The sequence below is a fragment of the Notolepis coatsorum genome (genome assembly GCF_963971535.1).
Source record: "Notolepis coatsorum genome assembly, chromosome: 5".
Taxonomy (NCBI): Eukaryota; Metazoa; Chordata; class Actinopteri; order Aulopiformes; family Paralepididae; genus Notolepis; species Notolepis coatsorum.
In genome coordinates, this window is record NC_140169.1 from 16,895,087 (window position 1) to 16,914,946 (window position 19,860).

Genomic DNA, 19,860 nt, shown 5'->3' on the forward strand with positions numbered 1-19,860 from the left:
TTCTGTGTCAGATTCGTCTGTCTCTGTTGGCAGGCCCTCGGCCATGGCTTCGCCCTCCGAGGCCTCTGAGGGGCCGCCCGCGGCGCCCTCCTCGCCCCTGTCTCCGCCGTCTTCTCCATCCTCGTCGGAAGGAACTGACTCTACCTCTCCTTCCTCGTTCGGCGCTGTTTCAGCGACGACCCGCGGGACCCTGGGTGGGTTACACGCCCTAGGGTGCGGTTCTCGAGAGTAAACGAAGGCACCCCCCATGTCTGACTCGGATGAGCTCCGCGCTCTCATCGGGATCCTTCAGGGAGCTCTCGTCCGCTCTTCCGGGTCGGAGGCCGAGAAGGAGCAGATCTTGAGTTGATCTCTATGCACGGTTCTTTCGGGGCCCCCTCCTTCGGGCCGAACCGTGAACACTGACGTCCTCTTGACGTTTCCATCGCTGCCCTCTGGGCCCGGCTTGCCGCCGGCCGGTGGGCGTCTGCGGCGGTAGTGGAAGTTGCGCCGGCAGCGGCGCCGACGAGGCCCCTGGTCCGGGCTGTCCTCGTCTCCTTGACCTCCTTCTGACCTGTTTCCCTGGTTCTCCTCTCTGTCTCGCCCCAGCCGGGGACGGGGGAAACCCCTTGGTCGGAAGCCTCGGTGGTAGTTCTGTCTCCGGAGGTCCCGGTCTCCACCGTTAAGCTCCCTTCCGTCGGGCTCTCTCTTCTCAGGCTCTCTCCTGTCAGGCCCTCTCCGTTCGGGCTTTCTCTTTTCAGGCCCTCCCCTGTCCGGCTCTCTCCGGTCAGGCTCTCTCCTGTCGGGCTCTCTCTTCTCAGGCTATCTCCAGCCGCATTTCATTGTATACCTGTATGCCATGACAATTAAAACTCTTGACTTGACTTGACTTGACTTGACTCTCCTGTCAGGCCCTCTCCGTTCGGGCTTCCTCTTTTCAGGCCCTCTCCTGTCAGGCTCTCTCCGGTCGGGCTCCCTCCTGTCCGGCTCTCTCCTGTCGGGCTTTCTCTTTTCAGGCCCTCTCCTGTCCGGCTCTCTCTGGTCAGGCTCTCTCTTCTCAGGCCCTCTCCTTTCGGGCTCTCTCTTCCCCCGTTGCTGCTCGAACGGGGTCTTAGAGGGCTGGATCCCTCGGAACACTGCCCGCCACACTGGTTCCAGCTTGGGCCCTTCCGCCTGAAGTCGCCGCATCTCCGCCCAGTCGTACCCGTGGTTCCTCTTCTGGGTCACCATTCGTCCGGTGACGACTGGCGAGTACGGGATGGGGCCCGTGACGGTTAAGAAGCTCTTCTCGGTGTCCTCCACCTCCGGTTCTGACCTCTTCGACGTGCACGACGGGGCGTCGGCCTTCCGGCTGAACCGGCCGGGTTTGTAGTGGACCACAACAACGTGGCTAAGGGCGACATCCTCGGAGTCGGGGCGATAACTACGGGCGGGGCGCATCCCCTTCATCCCGTGGAAGAGACCATCCACTCCACCGAGCACATTCATCCCCAGAAGTCCTTGGACAGCGTCTCTCGCGAGTCTTCGGAGGGGGTCGTCCTTCACGATAAATATACACTTCTCTGTGAACGTCATCTCCAAGCACTTCACCTTCGCGTACAGGCACCCCACCACAGGGATCTCCAAACCGTTGGCGGCTGTGAGGGTGATCCAGTGGGCGGAGGTCAGCTGCCGCTTTGGGAAGTTTTGCTTGAAGTGGCTTTCTGACACCGTCGTCACCTCGGCTCTGGTGTCGACCAGGCAGCGGGTGTCCACCCTGTCTATTTGTACATCTAGGGTGAGGCATTCCCTGTGTACCTTCTGCTCCTCTGAGCTGTCGGCGACTGGGTCGACGGTGTTCGTCACAACGGCGTCGATCGGCCTTCGCGGCCCAGGTCGGAACGCCGACGGGCCCGGCGCTTCGGGAGCGGGGGCAGGGGCGAGGCATGGCCCACCGGCGGGGCAGGGGCAATCTCTGGCGATATGGCCCGGCTATTCGCAGGTGTAGCATATCAACCTCCCGTCTTCATCTCGCCTGGGTATTCCCCGCGAGGTTGCGGGCACGTCTCGCCTAGGTCGCCGTCCAGCGGCGCCTCTCTGGGGCGCGTCTCGCTCCTGGTGCAAGGCCTGGAATAGCTGTTCCTGGCGCGCGCTCAACCGCTCTTGGCCAGCGAACAGCTGTCGGATCGACACCTGGAGGGTGTCGGTGAGAGGAGGGGTTTTGCGTCCCTCCGCGGCGGCGGCGTGAATCATGCCCCGGGCGGGACCCTTCGTGGGGGGCAGGACCATCTCTTCCTCGGACCAGTCTATCGCCTCCATCATCAGGTCGATAAACGTCCGTTCCCCGTCCTCTCTCCCGTGCCTCCTCATCTCCTGTCTCAGCATCTCGTCCCTCAGGCCGAGCACGAACTGCTCCCGGGCTGCAGGGTCGGGGACCTGTCTGGGGTCTCTGTCCTGAATGCGCCGCATCCACTCCTGTAGGTCGTACGCGAACTCCCGTACGCTCTCCCCGTCGGATTGTCGGCGGTCGAGGAACTCTCCCAGGCGGACACTGACTGGGGTCTTGTCTCCGTACGTCTCCTGCAGTACGCGAAACATGGCGTCTGGCCCTGGGGCGGTTCCCTCCAGGACGAAGCGCACCGTCCTCCTTGCCTCGCCCTTTAAGTGCTGCTGTATGAACTCCGCCTGCTCATCGCCGGGCACTCTGCTGGTCCGGAAATGGGCCTTCATTTCTCGGATCCAGTCCTCCACCGGCGACTCTCCTCTCTCTCTTCCTCCTCCAAACTCGCTGCCTTTCCGGTCCCGCTGGACATACACGGTCTGCGAGGGGGGCGGGCAGGATTCACGGCCCTCTCTGTTGAGGGCGGCTTGTGTCTGTTCCAGGGCCAGCGCCTGCCGGTCCAGGAGGCCTGCTTGCCAATGGGCTTTGTCCGCCAGGGCCTTCACCTGGGCGGTCAGCTCCTCCATGGCCTCCGTGCCCTCCTTCTTCACTTCGGTGGCGGCATCTGGGCCGTCTCTTTGCTCCCGCAGAGCCACCTGAGCGTACCGCTTCTCTTGGAGTGCCTGCTCGGTCAACTCCTTCACGGTTTCGGCCTGCTGCTTCAGTAGTGACGTCTGCGTCCGGCACTTCTCCTGCAGCTCCTCAATCTTCACCGCCATCTCCTGCGCGGCGCGGGTCCCTTCGTCGGACGTCATGGTCTCTCTACTGGTCTGTGTCAAGGAAGTGGAGTAGGATGTTGATCCTGTTCGTGACGCCAAATGTAGAAGGGTGGATTATCCCTGCTTATGGGAGTAGTAGTACACAGCCACCTGGTAGCAGGATACTATAGAATTGGATCTATATGTACCCCCGTCTTTGGCCCGGAATGTCGTTCTGGAGGGCGTGCAGCAGGAGTGGATGGGGCCCAGGATTTACTAACCTGGGGGATCGTACTCTGGTCTCCCTCGCCTTCCAAGGCGGTCAGCAGTAGCTCCCCACACACTCTCACTTCCCCCAGTACCTCCGACAGCCCTCCCACATCCGGTGACTGTCAGTTCAATAGTGTTATTGGGCTTCCCTTTAAGCAGTACCCTTCCTTGACCACCTGTATAGACCCTTTAATTAATGTGCTGCGAATGGGGTGGAAGGGTTAAATAGTTATACCAGTCACAAGTATTTACCCAGGGGTTAGGTTAGCATATATGGAAGAAACAGACACACAGACAGTGCTCCCAATTCTGTCTACTTTATATGAAGCCTGGTCAGTTTATCAGTTACAAGTTGTACTTCAGATTATTCAGATAGCACATATTCATAAACGGCACCGGGTGCTCTCACTGGTAATGTAGGGGAACACTATTCCCATCATAGGCACCGCATGCTCAATACATTAATAATAACCCCGCTTACAGTAGATTAGGGGAGACCCAGGCACAAAGTAGATGATTCATTGGGAATTCAAATAACAATAATAATAAAACAAAAATACAAAAGAAACCAAGTAAATGTGGGCCCACGTTACCAAATAAAACCTACACTAAAGCCGGCTTATATTGTTTGGGGTACCCCTTAGACACTGGTCATTAGCGTTCGCTTGAATGGACATTGCTGTGGGCACACGAGGTACCGTTCGTACTTAGCCAAGATGGCGGACCCACTCCTATCACCTCTCGTCCAAGTGACAAGATGGCGTCGGGCGATCCCGCGAGCACAGCCAGCGGGCTGGGGTGAACAGCATGGGCAGTGGTGAACTGGAGGAGCGTGCTGTGGTGGCGACCTCTGCTGGTGGGAAGAGGCGTCCTCTGCGGCGTCGGGGAGACGTCCACTGCGGCTGTTGTTTGATGCTGGCGCGCAAGCTAATACTGTTCGGCTACCCTAAACACAGCTAAACTGCGGGTCTGAGTGCACCCTCCTGCTATCGGTTGTACTACTAACGCAACGTGGCTGACTGTACCACCGGTCTTCAGCGTCGCACGCCCGGTAGTCTACTGGAGTCAGATGGAGCCGTTAGCAGCATGCTAATACACCGCACACTTACTACTATAACCGGTTAACTATGGACGTTAGTCCTTCGTTCTGTATCGCTTACTCACACACTATCGCTGGTATTTCTAGGATAACACGTCAACTAGCAAGTACTTCTTATCACCCGTCACTCTCCAACGGGGCTCTTCAACATCACTCCTTCAACGGGGCTCTTCCTGAGCACACGCCTGTTGCGACTGTTCATGGTCGAGTTCACTGCCAAAGAGGGCTTCCTGGTGCTCTGGCTCCCAGGTAATCCTCTCTTCCTCGTTGCTTCCCTCTCTCCTCCGCTCCACCTGCCACCACTGCCACCACTGCCCCCTGCTGGCAACCGCAACTGATCCCACTATTCTCCACTTGCACAACCTGAAAGTAGGCACTTCCGGCTGACTTCCGGTTGCGAATGGTACTTCCTGTCCCGTCCAAATACATTGTTTTTAGCTACTTTTCTCCCGTTATTTAAACAACTTTGTCGTCACAGAGAGGCAATGAAACGTTTGTATTATTATAGTATAGAATGTATTTAATAAGCAAACGTTTGTCAGCAGGGTTTTTGGGCTGTATTTCATGTAAAAACGTTTACTGTTAGTTTACTTGTTCACGCTAATTAAGGCTAATGCTGGCTAACAGAAGCTAGCGCAAGAAACGATGCCACAAAGTATTGTTTATAGTGCATTTCTTGCCACCTTATAGCATTTGTACATTTGTATGACAGTCTATAGTTTCAAGTTTCTTTAATAGTTGTCATACAGAAGTACAGAATACACAGAATATAATGCTCCTGTGAGTTTTTCCGGACATTTTTGGTAATGATTTTCACTATAAAATCATATTTCTAAATGACAAGGAAGTTGATGAAAACTCGCCGGAATAGCTTTGAGCTAACGATCTTTGCCAATGCATTCCATTCTAAACGTAACGTTAGTTGTTCAAAACATTACCTGTCTATATAATTTGTTCCTCAACATTAGCTTCTAACTGTAGCAGGCTGCAGCTTGCTGGCTAACGTTAGCTTCTAACTGTAGCAGGCTGCAGCTTGCTGGCTAACGTTAGCTTCTAACTGTAGCAGGCTGCAGCTTGCTGGCTAACGTTAGCTTCTAACTGTAGCAGGCTGCAGTTAGTTTACAAAACATTACCTGTCTATATAACGTTGAGGAACAAATTATATAGACAGGTAATGTTTTGAACAACTAACATTACGTTTAGAATGGAATGCATCGGCAAAGATCGTTAGCTCAAAGCTATTCCGGCCAGTTTATCAACTTCCTGTCATTTAGAAATATGATTTTATAGTGAAAATCATTACCAAAACGTCCGGAAAAACCTCACAGGAGCATTATAGACTGTCATACAAATGTACAAATGCTATAAGGTGGCAAGAAATGCACTATAAACAATACTTTGCGGCGTCGTTTCTTGCGCTAGCTTCTGTTAGCCAGCATTAGCCTTAATTAGCGTGAGCAAGTAAACTAACAGTAAACGTTTTTACATGAAATACAGCCCAAAAACCCTGCTGACAAACGTTTGCTTATTAAATACATTCTATACTATAATAATACAAACGTTTCATTGCCTCTCTGTGACGACAAAGTTGTTTAAATAACGGGAGAAAAGTAGCTAAAAACAATGTATTTGGATGGGACAGGAAGTACCATTCACAACCGGAAGTCAGCCGGAAGTGCCTACTTTCAGGTTGTGCAAGTGGAGAATAGGACCACTTCAGCACGGGAGAAAGATGCTTCAATGTTATTGTTAGTGATCCATAATGAAGCCGGAGAAGAGTAGCACCTCACCTCGTTATTAGACCGGGCGAGATATCAAAAGGAACACTGCTTATCACACTTTATACACACACAGGGAAAGTAACAGTTAGTCAGCACTTCTGAATACTTAGCAGAATATTTAGGATTTTACATGAGGATGACATTTTTTTCGGGATTCCCGCAGGTCCCGCGGGATTCCCACAGGATGGGAGTCAAATTCACTTTGAATCACGTGATTGTGCAGGACCGGTAGTAAACGTCAACGGGAGCAGAAGGGAGTGGGAACTATGACAACAAAATCAATGGGATTCGGGCGGGAGTGGGATCGGTCTCTGTGGGAGTGGGAGGGAGTGGGATTTTTTTTGAAACTCTCACTCAGGAGTGGGAGGGAGTGGGATTATTTCTGTGGGAGTGGGAAGGAGCGGGAGTCAAAATCCACTCACACGTCAGCTTCTAGGCTATACTGGCGCACACAAGACTTATGGAATATTAATGCAGTCTATTTCCACACGATTAGCTTTAGTTCTTATTTATTTATTCATCCACTGTCATTTCAGTGTTGGTGTATAGGCTATATAGTGTATTTCAATATAAGTTTAATTGATTAATGATATATTCAAAGGAATGCAGGTTTATAGCTATATCAAACAAAGGTCTGTCCCATTGTATACCAATCAATGGGATATATTGCAGGTTGACCTGCATTCTTTCAAATGTATATAATTAATCATTAAAACAGATGTGTAACAAATAAGAAATACAAATTCCACAGAAGGCATTAAATAATTATTATTTTCAATCATTTCACAATAATTGCATACTTGTGTTTGAATATCTGAGTAATTAAAGTAATTATACATTTGTCTAAAATAGCTGGTTCAGATATGGTTAATCCAGCTGCCCTGTGATCAGATGAATCCATATTATTTATTTTTCCGACATCAAATGCGTAATTTCTTATCGTACACATATTGTCATATTTATTTTAATTATGATTAAGTAATTAATTCCAAGGAGGCCTGTAGCGTTAACATGAAGGAATCACTATGAGAACACAGTCTGTCAAGTTAATACAATTTTCAATTAGTCAATCAATCATAAGTGTGCTCCTCAGCACTCTTAAATCTGCTCTCAGCCACGCTCAAATCTGATCTCAGGAAAATTTGGGGAATCGCGCTACCAGCCCTAATATGTCTTAAATGGGCAGAAATCTGCCTAAGAGGACATTTTTGGTCGTAAATCCGTTCAGGAATGAGACCCAATGACTTGATTGCAATCAACATTGTCGAAACGGATTGTTTTTTAATCAGTTCATTTCCATTTTATATCATTTTGAAAAACCCTTGTTTTCTTGAAAGTTTCAGGAAAATATAAAGATTCTGTGATAAACGGCCTTTACTGGAATATTCTGGAATACACAAAAAACGTTGTCATTTTTCTGCCTATTTATGAATCGTTTTCAAATAAACGCTAGATTATCGATAGTATATGTGTACTTATGCACGCTAGAGAAGCGAGCTGAAAAATCTATTCTCTCATTTCCTGATCAGCGCACACACACACACACGCACGCACACACACACACACACACACACACACACAAATAGATTCTTTACCTCAGATCAGATGTTCTCCAAAAAGATTATTCCAATTCCTGATCGCCATTCCAAATATCGATTGCGTTTATTGATTCAGCGGTACTGGAAATACCGATTCCACAGTGTTCTGAGGGTCGGCGAAGACTTGGATATCTTCGGATGGCTTGCCGGATAAGTAAAATGAGGAAACTGGATTCCCCCCCCATCAGTTTAATCCAATAGTGTGCAGTACAACAGGGAGAGACGATAGGGGGCGGTATTTTCCCAATGGAGCTCAGAGAGAGGTTGCAGCACTAACGTGAGACTAGATGGATGAAATATATAAAAAAAATAAAAAAAAATAAAAAACAACAAGCGCTATATGTCGTCGCTGGCATTCACCGGTCGGCATGAACTAACAACATATAGCGTTGTTGGCACTTAAAGTGTTAATGGCTTTATTTGGGAGGAATCATAGTGATTCCTTCATGTCAACCCTACAGGCCTCCTTGGAATTAATTACTTAATCATAATTAAAATAAATATGACAATATTTGTACGATAAGAAATTATGCGGATGTTGAAAAAATAAATAATATGAATTCATCTGATCACAGGGCAGCTGGATTAACCATATCTGAACCAGCTATTTTGGACAAATATAATTACTTTAATTACTCAGATATTCAAACACAATTATGCAATTATTGTGAAATGATTAAAAATAATTATTATTTAATGCCTTCTGTGGAATTTGTATTTCTTATTTGTTACATATCTGTTTTATTGATTAATTATACATTTGAAAGAATGCAGGTTAGAGCCAACATGCAATATATCCCATGATTAATGGGACAGACATTTGTTTGATATAGCTATAACTTGCATTCCTTCAAATATATCATTAATCAATAAAACAGATATTGAAATACACTATGTAGCCTACTACACCAACACTGCAAATGACAGTGGATAAATAAATAAATAAGAACTAAAGCTAATCGCGTGGAAATAGACTGCATTAATATTCCATAAGTCTTGTGTGCGCCAGTATAGCCTACGTGTCTAATGAATGAACAGTAGGCTTATATTATTCTAATTACTTGTTTCATTAGGATTTTGTAGATACCGTAAATCCTCTAATAGTGGAGGGTACTCGAATAAAGGACGGGCCTCTTATATAAGCCGGGGGTTCGATACATGCAGACAAATACAGGCCGGCTTCCAATACAAGGACGCAAAAAAAAGTTGTATTTGTATTTTTCGTGCCCTGACATAGAATGAGATAAACTCTTGCCAATGCAAATTAAGTGCTGCCTCTCTCTACACTGACTACATTAACGTTTCCCTCGCGTTAGCATTAGCGTTAGCTAACGTTGTCATCATAGCCAGATCTGTGGTGTCAGCTGGATGACGTTGGCTTGTTTTGCAAACGTTGGTTAACGTTCGCTATCTATATGGCGTTGGCAGGCGGGGCTGGCATTGTCCAGTTGATATTACAGATCATGATGCTATGATAGAGTTAGCTAAAGCTACTGCATGTTATCATCAACTCGATTCGACTGAGGAAGAGTTGAGAGGTACCACACGCTAAATCGTCCCCGGACCCCGCAACCTATAGTATAGACAGTTCCAACTTCAGTGTGTGAATTACGTTACTCCACCAGTTTCACCCTGACAAAGCAAATACCGTACTCATGTCTAAATAAAATCAATCAATCACAATTACAATTGGCCAGTTTGTGAAATTAAGGCCTGCCTCTTATATAAGCCTCTCTCTAATAAAGGCCTGGTGCTCTTTGCAGCTGAGGTAAATACAAGACACGTCCTATATTTGAGGATTTACGGTACTATATATATGCTCTGCCCTATACAGTAAGTACAGTACACATATTAAGGCCGCCAGAGTCGGGCAGCGGACTGGTGGACTGTATCTACGATCTCCTAATAAAACAAGTCATTTGAATAATATAAGCCTACTGCGTTCATTCATTACGCACGTAGACTATACAGTACTGCAAGCGCGCGTGCGCATGTGTGTGTGTGGGGGGGGGGGGGGCGCGCGCGCTGCGGCAGGTGGTCACGAGTAGTAGCCTGTATTCTGTATAATGATGACAATACATTAATCGAATCTCATTTTGATCGGTTGCAAAGCGCTTCCGCCACCATTTTCACACGGCTGCATCATTAGTTGAATTTAATGAGCTGGACAGGTGTGTCTAAACCCTCGACTTTTCTCGATTTAATTTGCACGCGGCACAGAGCCTGCCTTATAAGGAGCTCTGGAGGCGTTGTTTTGTATGTGACCCCCGTTTCCATCAGGGGAGTTGATGTGGACATGGTTGAGGTGTACAAATACCTCGGTGTGCACATCGACAACAAACTGAACGGGTCAAAACATGCAGAAGCACTATACAAGAAGGGCCAGAGCCGACTCTACTTCCTCAGAAGGCTGAGATCCTTCAATGTCTGTACAAGGATGTTGAGGATGTTCTATGAGTCGGTGGTGGCGGGCGCCTTCTTGTACGCTGTGACCTGCTGGGGCAGCGGACTGAGAGCAGTGGACACAACCAGGCTGGATAAGCTGGTCAGGAAGGCCAGCAGCGTGGTTGGGGTGGAGCTGGACTCTCTAGCGAGGGTGGCGGAGAGGAGGAGCCTCGCTAAGCTCCAGGCCATCAGGGAAAACCCCACCCACCCACTATACACAGACTTGGCTGACAGGAGGAGCATGTTCAGTGCTAGGCTCACACTACCCAAATGCAGCACTGAACGGCACAGGAAATCCTTCATTCCAACAGCCATCAGACTATATAATGCATCACTGTGCCTCACTGCATCACTGAGCACAGAGCGGCAGCTCAATAGTGGCAGGAGGACGCGACTAGCGGCCTCCAGGCTCCACAACAGGGGGCAGCGACGGCTGCCAGACATTGATCTAGGTCTTATTGGAACCCAAGGAGGACAATACACTACCTAAAGCATACTGCACCTTGTGACACTGAATACTGGAATATATATTTCATATTTCATTTAGTTAAATTATAATTATATTGACCAAATTGTTTACCCCATGCTCAGTATGCTCAGTATATTCTTACTGTATTTATTTCTGTATATTTTATTTCATTTCATTTCATTTTATCCTATTTTATTTTACTCTACTCTTATCCTAGGCAACTTGATTTGATTTGTGTTATTATTCTAATTTGTGACCTGTCCTGTCTAAATGTTTAAATGTTGAGCGATTTGCAGTGTCTAATTTCCCACGGGATAATAAAAGTATTTCTATTCTATTCTATTCTATTCTATTCTATTCTATTCTATTCTATTCTATTCTATTCTATTCTATTCTATTCTATTCTATTCTATTCTATTCTATTCTAAATGACCTAGACAGGAACACACGTTCATGTTTCAGAGCGGTGACATTCCTCATCGTGGGTATCTCAGCTGTGATAGTTTGAGCCACTTAAGACATCTTTCCCACACGTTGGGGACTCAGAGTGAACTTGTCGTAGATTCTGTCTCAGTTGGTTCCAAAATAAGACTTCCAAGAGAACTCTTTGGAAAATATTTGGGAATGAGACCCAATGTTTCTAGTGGGGCCTTCACACGATATTGGGCAAATGACAGTTCACAGTCTCTGGTCAAAAACAACAAAAACACTGAAAATACAATGAGCTTTCACACCAAGGTGCTGTCACACTCTGCGCCACAGAGGGCACCGCATCTGGGTCCTCCGTTAAACTGGGCGTCAACCCCAGTCCTGTCGCAGCCGCTCAATCTCCGAAAATGGCGTTATTTGGATGAACTGACCACATATTTGGAATCTAAATGGATACATTCTCGCCTGAAAAAATATTAAAACTGTCTGGTAGTAGTAATGGTCCTAGGTCGTACGTTAAAACAGCGTTTGGCCTTGGTAAATAGTCGGCATATCTGCCCGACTATGAAAAAAAGAATGGCAGCTAGTTGTTAGTGTGTATGTTGCATAGCAACCACCTTGAAGTGCAGGCAGCCAGGAGGGTCTATTTTATTTTGAACATTATTATTTACTAATAGAAATGTACTATTAATAACATAAACATTTACATTGAACTGTGTCTTACTTTCATATTGCCATAGCCTACTTGGTAACCGTTTTATAAAATAAATAGCTCACTTCAGGTCATGGCATTTGGTTATTATATCCCAGCTATATGGTTATTATATGGTTATAACCAGCTATATGGTTATATCACAGCTATATATATTATGGCATATGGTTATTATATCACGGTCCGCCGCTGGTTATTATATGCATGACGCAAAACTTTTGTATTTATGAGTTGATGAAATTGTGCTTCATAATTAGTTTTAATAACAATGGAATTCAAACCTCACTATGTCCCACCACCCACCATTGATACTCCATCAACTGTGGAGTGACATAATATTATAATATTCTTAGCACAGAAAACAACATACATACATCATAGAAACATCAAGGAGGCTTAGTTTAAAATACAGACCTTATATCATCAAGGAGGCACAACTTACTAAAAAAGACAGACCTAGTTAAATGAGAGTAAATTAGTTTGAATATGGCCACCAGAGATGTCATTGGGGATGTTGAGTCTTTGTGTTATGTTAATTACAGCTCCATGAAATGATGTAGATGAAAAAATAGCAATGCCTTGTCTTATAGGGAACTGCTACCTTATCATTGAGCTGTAATTAACACAACACAAGGATTCAATGTCCCTGATGACATCACTGGTGGCCATATTCAAATGCATTTACTCTCAATAACTGTCTAACTAAATGAATGTGTGCTAAACTGTTTAGAGTTTTGGGATATGTGTGAGATTATGTGCAAAATAAATCAGCATTGTCGTTTGGTGAAGTGCCCCAGTGAATGACTGAAAGCTGAAATTGGAGGCAATAATGTAAATTGCCAAGCAACAAGGATAGGCCTAATCTAAAATAAGATAAGATAAGATGTTCCTTTATTAATCCCCTTGGGGAAATTCAGGGATCATAGCAGCACAGGGGAGGTGGAGGGGAGATACAGGCAGGGTAATATCAATTACAATAGAAATATCGGAGAATAAAAATATAAGAATAAAAGGTAAATAACAAGATAAAATATTAATGCAAATAAATAAAGATGAGGGTCTGATCTGCCAGACAGGTGAGACACATGTTACTCTATCTATAATAATAACACAATGACATGTGAGACATAATGTTACTCTATCTATAATAATAACACAATGACATGTGAGACATGTTACTCTATCTATAATAATAACACAATGACATGTGAGACATATGTTACTCTATCTATAATAATAACACAATGACATGTGAGACATATGTTATAATAAACACAATGACATGTGAGACATGTTACTCTATCTATAATAATAACACAATGACATGTGAGACATGTTACTCTATCTATAATAACACAATGACATGTGAGACATGTTACTCTATCTATAATAATAACAACACAATAACAGGTGAGACATATGTTACTCTATCAATAATAGATATGTACAGCCCCCCGTATCATACATATTATATCCTTGTCAACCCCATATACAAATATATATAGCTAACCAAGTCATTGTGACTACTCCATACTGAAGGGTGACAGCACAGTTTATTATGGGCACCGATGTTGCTCACCCGCACATCTGTCATCATAATAGACTCATCCATAGACTTACCTTCAACTAACGTTTAGTTTGGCGGCTACGTGGCGTAGTGGGCAAGGCGCTTGCCACGAAATGCTGGAGATGCTGGGCTCGTCAGTTCGAGCCCAGCGCTCCACATTTGCTTTCAGTTTAGCTGGTCGTCCGTACTAATACACATTGGCCGTATTAGGGGGTGGGAAACTGATGGGTGGGGATCGGGCATTGTGGACAGCGACTCCTACAGGTCGGTTGGTGCGCCTGCGCAGTAGCATCAGGAAGTGTCGGGGGCAGCGTGAGCCTCCCACGCGTTACTCCTCGCCACTGAGAGATCGAGCTGCGCAGGTGAAAAGATGCGACTGCTGTTACCTCAAGTACCGGAGGGGACTTGTGCTATGTATGACTTAGTCCACATTGCAGCCGGCTTGTGGGAGGCAAGAAACAGCGTCCGTAACAGGGGAGGGTTGAATTGGATGATACGAAATTGGGATGGGAGAAAATATAGAAAATGGGAGAAAAAGTGGATAAAAAAAAAAAAGCATTTGACGTTATGCCTAGTGCAGCTGACGTTAGCTTCTCCTAAACTCTTTTTGTTACAGCTAATACACAGTATTATTAACTTAAGAAGAGAGAAGCACAACAAAATACTTAACGTTTTCAGCTAAGTTAAATAATGTTGGATGAATTGCATATGATTCACAGTTTGCCAACATTCGCTGACCTGGCCACTAACAGTTGACTGATGTTATGTGTGTGGCCAATTATAGTCAACATAGCCACCTAGCATTAGATAACGTCATTCATTTCATTTTGTCATTTAGCTGACGCTTTTTTTCTCCTTATTTTTTCAATTATTCTCCCATCCCAATTTCGCCTCGCCAATTCTCCCCTCCCCTGTCTCGAACGTTGCTAGACTATGCCTCCCACTGGTCGGCTGCAGTGAGGACCAAGCCTTGCATCACGTGTCCCCTCCGGTACGCGTCTATTCGAATACCAACCGTTTTGTGCGTTTTGCGAATCTGATTGGCCACTGACGTTTCTGGTCATGTGACATGTGCGCCCAATCGCGTGACGAGCTGTGTCTTTGCCCATTTCCGCGTCGAACAGCCTGCAAACTACCTAACGCCTAGTTTATCACTGGTTAAGCTTAGGCGACTCTTTCGAAGTTGGTAATGGTTAGAGTTTGGAATCAGGGCTGGCGTTCTATCGCCATGCTCTAAGACAAACTCTAACCTTAACCAACTTCGAAAGAGTGCCTAAGCTTAACCGTCGAAAGAACTTGCCGTCACACGATTGGTGCACATGTCACATGACCAGAAACGTCAGTGGCCAATCAGATTTGCAAAACGCACAAAATGGTTGGTATTAGAATATAGGCCTCCGGTACACGAGGAGGCAGCTGTCGCATCTTTTCACCTGAACAGCGCGATCTCTCAGTGGCGAGGAGTAACGCGTGGGAGGCTCACACTGCCCCCGATACTTCCTGATTCTGCTGTACAGGCGCACCAACCGACCTGTAGGAGTCGCTGTCCACAACGTCCAATCCCCACAAACCGGCTTTCCCACCCTCTAACACTGCCAATTGTGTTAGTATGAACGACCAGCCAAGCCGGTAGCAACGCCGAGAGCTGGCCTCGAACCCAGCATCTCCTGCATTAGTGGCGAGCGCCTTGCCCACTGCGCCACTTAGCCACCCTAGCTGATGCTTTTATCCAAAGTGACTTATAAGTTATGACAAGTCAGCAGGAAGATGTTCATCAAAGTGTTGAAACTTGAGTGCTGCAGTGTTGAGTGCATAGTAGTATAGACATGTTAGTATATTAGGAAGAGTGCATGATAGTAGAGGTCAGTAAGAAGGTTATTTTCATATATATATCTTTTTGTATATATCTTTTTTCAGATATTGATTGAAGAAGTGTGTCTTTAGTCGACGGCGAAAGATTGGTCGGTTTCGGCTGTCCTGGTGGGAAGTTCGTTCCACCATTGTGGAGCAAGGACCAAGAATAGGCGGCTTCTCTTTGATGACCCTCCCGGGCCTCGGATAGGAGTGGGTCTGAGGCGGCCAGAAAATGTGGAGGGTCTTGAGGGTGTGTAGTTAGAGACCATTGACCGGAGGTAGGAGGGAGGCGTTCCCTTCGTTGCGCGATATGCCAGGTCGAGGACCTTGAAGCGGATTTGTGCGGCGATGGGGAGCCAGTGCAGGTCCCTAAGAAGTGGGGTAACATGGGCTAACTTTGGTAGGTTGGAGATCAGGCGGACAGCTGTGTTCTGAATGAGTTGAAGTGGCTTGGTGGCAGTGGTCGGTAGACCAGCAAGCAGTGCATTGCAGTAGTCGAGGTGAGAGATGACTGTTGATTGGACGACGAGTTGAGTGGCTTCTTTTGTCAGGAAGGGGCGGATCCTTCTGACGTTTCTCAAGAGGAATCTGCAGGTTCTGGTTGTTGCGGCGATGTGAGCGGAGAAGTTCAGCCGGACGTCAAGGACAAGACCATGGTCATTACCAACCAATGTTAACGTTAGTACCGATCAGCGGTACGTGGTCATGTTATGTTTATTGTGACGGTTGTCGGCCAGATTGTGTTGGTTAGGCTTTGTTGTGTTGTGCTACACTTCGGAGTTGCCAGTCTTTTAATAATACAGCTTCAGCTGTCATGGTGGCAGCAGCAAGCTATACTCAAGCCCGTTGTTTGCTTTCTACACAGTGCCGCCTGACAGTGGATGACATCTTACAGGAAACGGTCACTGTGACAACACATCCTCGCATTCAAACGGGTAGAAGATGGCTACCGATCTACTCACCGAGCACAGAAGCAGTGGTGTCTGAAAGTACAAACAACTTTGAAAATTGGAAGCAGAATCTGCTATACACATTGTCAGTAGACAAACACCTTTTGACCCAAGGGAGCTGCGTGGCTAAAAACTAAAGACGAGCCACTGAGAGGATTCTGGGATGACAGTGACAATTTTCTTGCTACTAGACGTCACTCTGCAATGCAGAAAGTGCACCAAGCTGATGGGTCCTCACAGCTGTAGTTGCGGTGAGACATGTCCTTCACGTGCGGTGACAGAGTATTCCAGTGCGGCGGCTTTGTTGTGGTGAATCTTGATGTGGACATAATCAGTGGAACAGCTTTCATGGAGACAAATGGCATCGCTCTTCTTCGACCCTGTTAGGATGTGGCCAAGTGGTGGAAAAATAGAGTCTGGCACAGTGCAAACACACCAGTCGCGCGCGAAGGCAGGCGGGCGGGCGAGCGACCAGCGCTTCACTTTCGCTCCCATATTAATGGACATAGCTGTGCCCACCGGCCGCAAGCGGGCGCGCGACTCGCGGGCTGGAAGCGATCGTTTCCACTTTGGTTGGATTCAGAGGCGTGCGCCACACGCATTTTCACAGAAATACACTCAATATCTGCATTATTAACACACATATAGATGTTGTTCAACCAGCTAATGTGTCTGTATCTTTCCCAATACAAATAAACCATATTACTATACTTTTTCAGGAGTACAGTCACACTGATCATCATTCTAAAAATGAATTCTAATTAATTATATAATAACTGGTTATACATGCAAAATGGACAATAGAAATCTTTTAAAAATCTTCAAACAGGGACTGACTTCGCAATAGACTAGGCATTTACAGCTGTTCCAATGTAAATGTGCCTTCCTCCGTGCACTTTCGCCTGCTCTGAAGTCGGACTCGTGTGCCCGGCCACACCCGCTGTTCTCGCACGGAACCCGCGAGTGCCTGCATGCGCGACTGGTGTGTTTGCGCTGTGAGGCAGGTTGTCATCACCCAGTTTTTTGTTTTTAATTTCTCTTTTCTTATGTTCACCAGTGGAAAACAGGCTGCAGTGCAACTAGGGGTGTAAAGGTACACGTATCCATACCGAACCGTTTCAGTACTGGACCTTAGGTTCAGTACGGCTGTGTACCGAACTAATACAATGGTATGTTAACCACTAACGACCGCCCACCGGGGGCTGTTTTTTTCACAATCTAAAATAATTATTATTTAAAATAAATGTACAAGTCGATTATTAATTTCAATATAGAATATTCGTTGACAGCCCTACAAGTACAATTAGTTACTGCACACTACATCACCCCTTAGTGGAACATGGAAAGCCAAACTTTGCCCCACTGTACTGAAAACCTGTACCGAACCGTGACTTCAAAACCGTGGTTTTTGTGTACCGTTACACCCCTAAGCGCAACTAATTCAACAACATAGCATTTACATATAAAGAAAATGCCATTTGAAAATAAACGACTATTCCACTTCTCCTACAAACAAAATATCGCCCAACAACTAGGCCCTTGGCTATGGGAACTAGCTTCAGCACGCAGTGGCGGCTGGTGAAAATTATTCTAGGTGGGGCGGTGGCGGTGCCATATTCAATCAGTTTCAGTAACTACAGAACAGTATATTGAGGCTGAGACTTATCGTGTTGCACTAACCCTTCGAGAAGCTTTGTGGTCCGGGCTTGAACTTTCCATAATAAATCCATTTAGTTAGATCCAACACTGTCTGAATGTATCTTGTGATTATTATCAATTTCTGACAACGACAACAACTATTAGCGTTTGTTATTTCCATGCTGTAATCCTGTCTCATCTTGAGTCCCTGCGTCCATCATTGTTGTCCTCATCAGTCCGCCCACCCCCTAACACACCAATGACTCTGCTTGGGGCGCTAAATAAATCGCCCTTTAGGCATCATATTTGAAGACGCTGATTGGCTAAATTGAGTTGCTAGGTGCATTTATGTTGCCCTGTGCATTTTTCAATTGGCTGCGTTGTGCACTGACGCCCACCCAGTCAGTGGGGCGATATTTCTAGCACCCCAGAAGAACACAACGCACAAACAATGATTTATATTCGATATATTACACGTTATTGTGCATTTTAAACACAAACATACCGCTGCTGGCGGGACAAAACCTCATAACTCCAAAAACCCAACTTTTCAGCAGATGAAAAAAACGAACACAGATTTGAGGGTGAATAGAGTTAGGAGGTTTAGACAGATGATCGGTTTAATGCTTTCCCATTGTTTAAACTTTGTAAAACCCACACACACATATGGAGGATGATCTACGGAGTTGATTTATATAAAAAAAGAAAAAAATTAAATGGAGTTATGAGGTTTTGTCCCGCCAGCAGCGATACTTAAAATGAGTAATTATTATTTATTTGAAAAATGTTTATTATATTTTTAGCGGTCAAAATCTACTATTATAGAAAAATCCCAAACCACTTTCCATCAGGGGGGGGGGGGGGGGGGGGCGGCGCCCTAGCGCCCTCTATGGACCAGCCGCCACTGTCAGCATGGCTGTGTCTCTCTTCCCAGCCCTGCTTCTCCTTCTCCTTCTACTTCCCCCTGAGAGGAGCTTCTGCCCCAGGCTTTATCCTGGAAGCTCCTCCTACAAACCACAATCCATAAATAAACAATTAAGCAATACAGACATTATTTTACACTATAAATAATTCTGTACAACATATACATCACTCCATACCGATCTACCATTATAAAACACTAAACAGTGTTTAGGGCACTTTATAAGTCTATTCCCTTCTCATTATGAAACCCCCCCTGTAGTCTTTCCCCCCCTTCCGAATCTCCCCTCCAGAAAAGGTTTTGGCCTCTCCCAGTTCTGGTTGGGCAGCCAGACATTCTACAAGGAACCAACTGTGAGCACAGAGACAAAACAGGGTATTTGCATAAATTGCAACAATTTAAATAAACAATGTTATTATTCAACAGAATGTGTGCATGGGTTTTACCAGCATACATGTAGGATACAAACAATGCCCAAGGCCTACGCTAAATGTTTGGCTAGCATGACCACATGTGGGGACCAGGGCTAAATCAATTAAGAATGTCAGGGCAACCATTACAACTGAGATAACCCATATACACAACTATCCGCAATTCAATGCCAGGCACCAATCCCTGTAGGCCATTGCGTGGACCGATGAATTGCAGCATTCATTTCATAACGCACAACAGGCTCTCTCGTCTGCCCGTGTCATCACTTTGCCTCTGCCATCGGACCAGTTGTGGATTGTGACGGATGGTGTGGTCAGACAACACGGTATATAGGCACTAACCCCTGTATGTGTCTCAGGAGGGCAAGCTACTCCTGGCTGGCTTTTTCAGCAGCCAAGCTGCGAGGGTCCCAGACGACATGGCTGCCATGTGAGGTGGACGCTATCTCTATTGCTGCTGCCACCAAACATTTCACCCTATATTGTTCAGTCTGAGGTGAATGCATGTGTCCTCAGCAGCAACCCTTGTGTGCAGGCATTATGAGAAGCTTTGCTGTGGCGAGTCATCTGCGAGTCCCCAGGTGTCAACCTTCCTATCT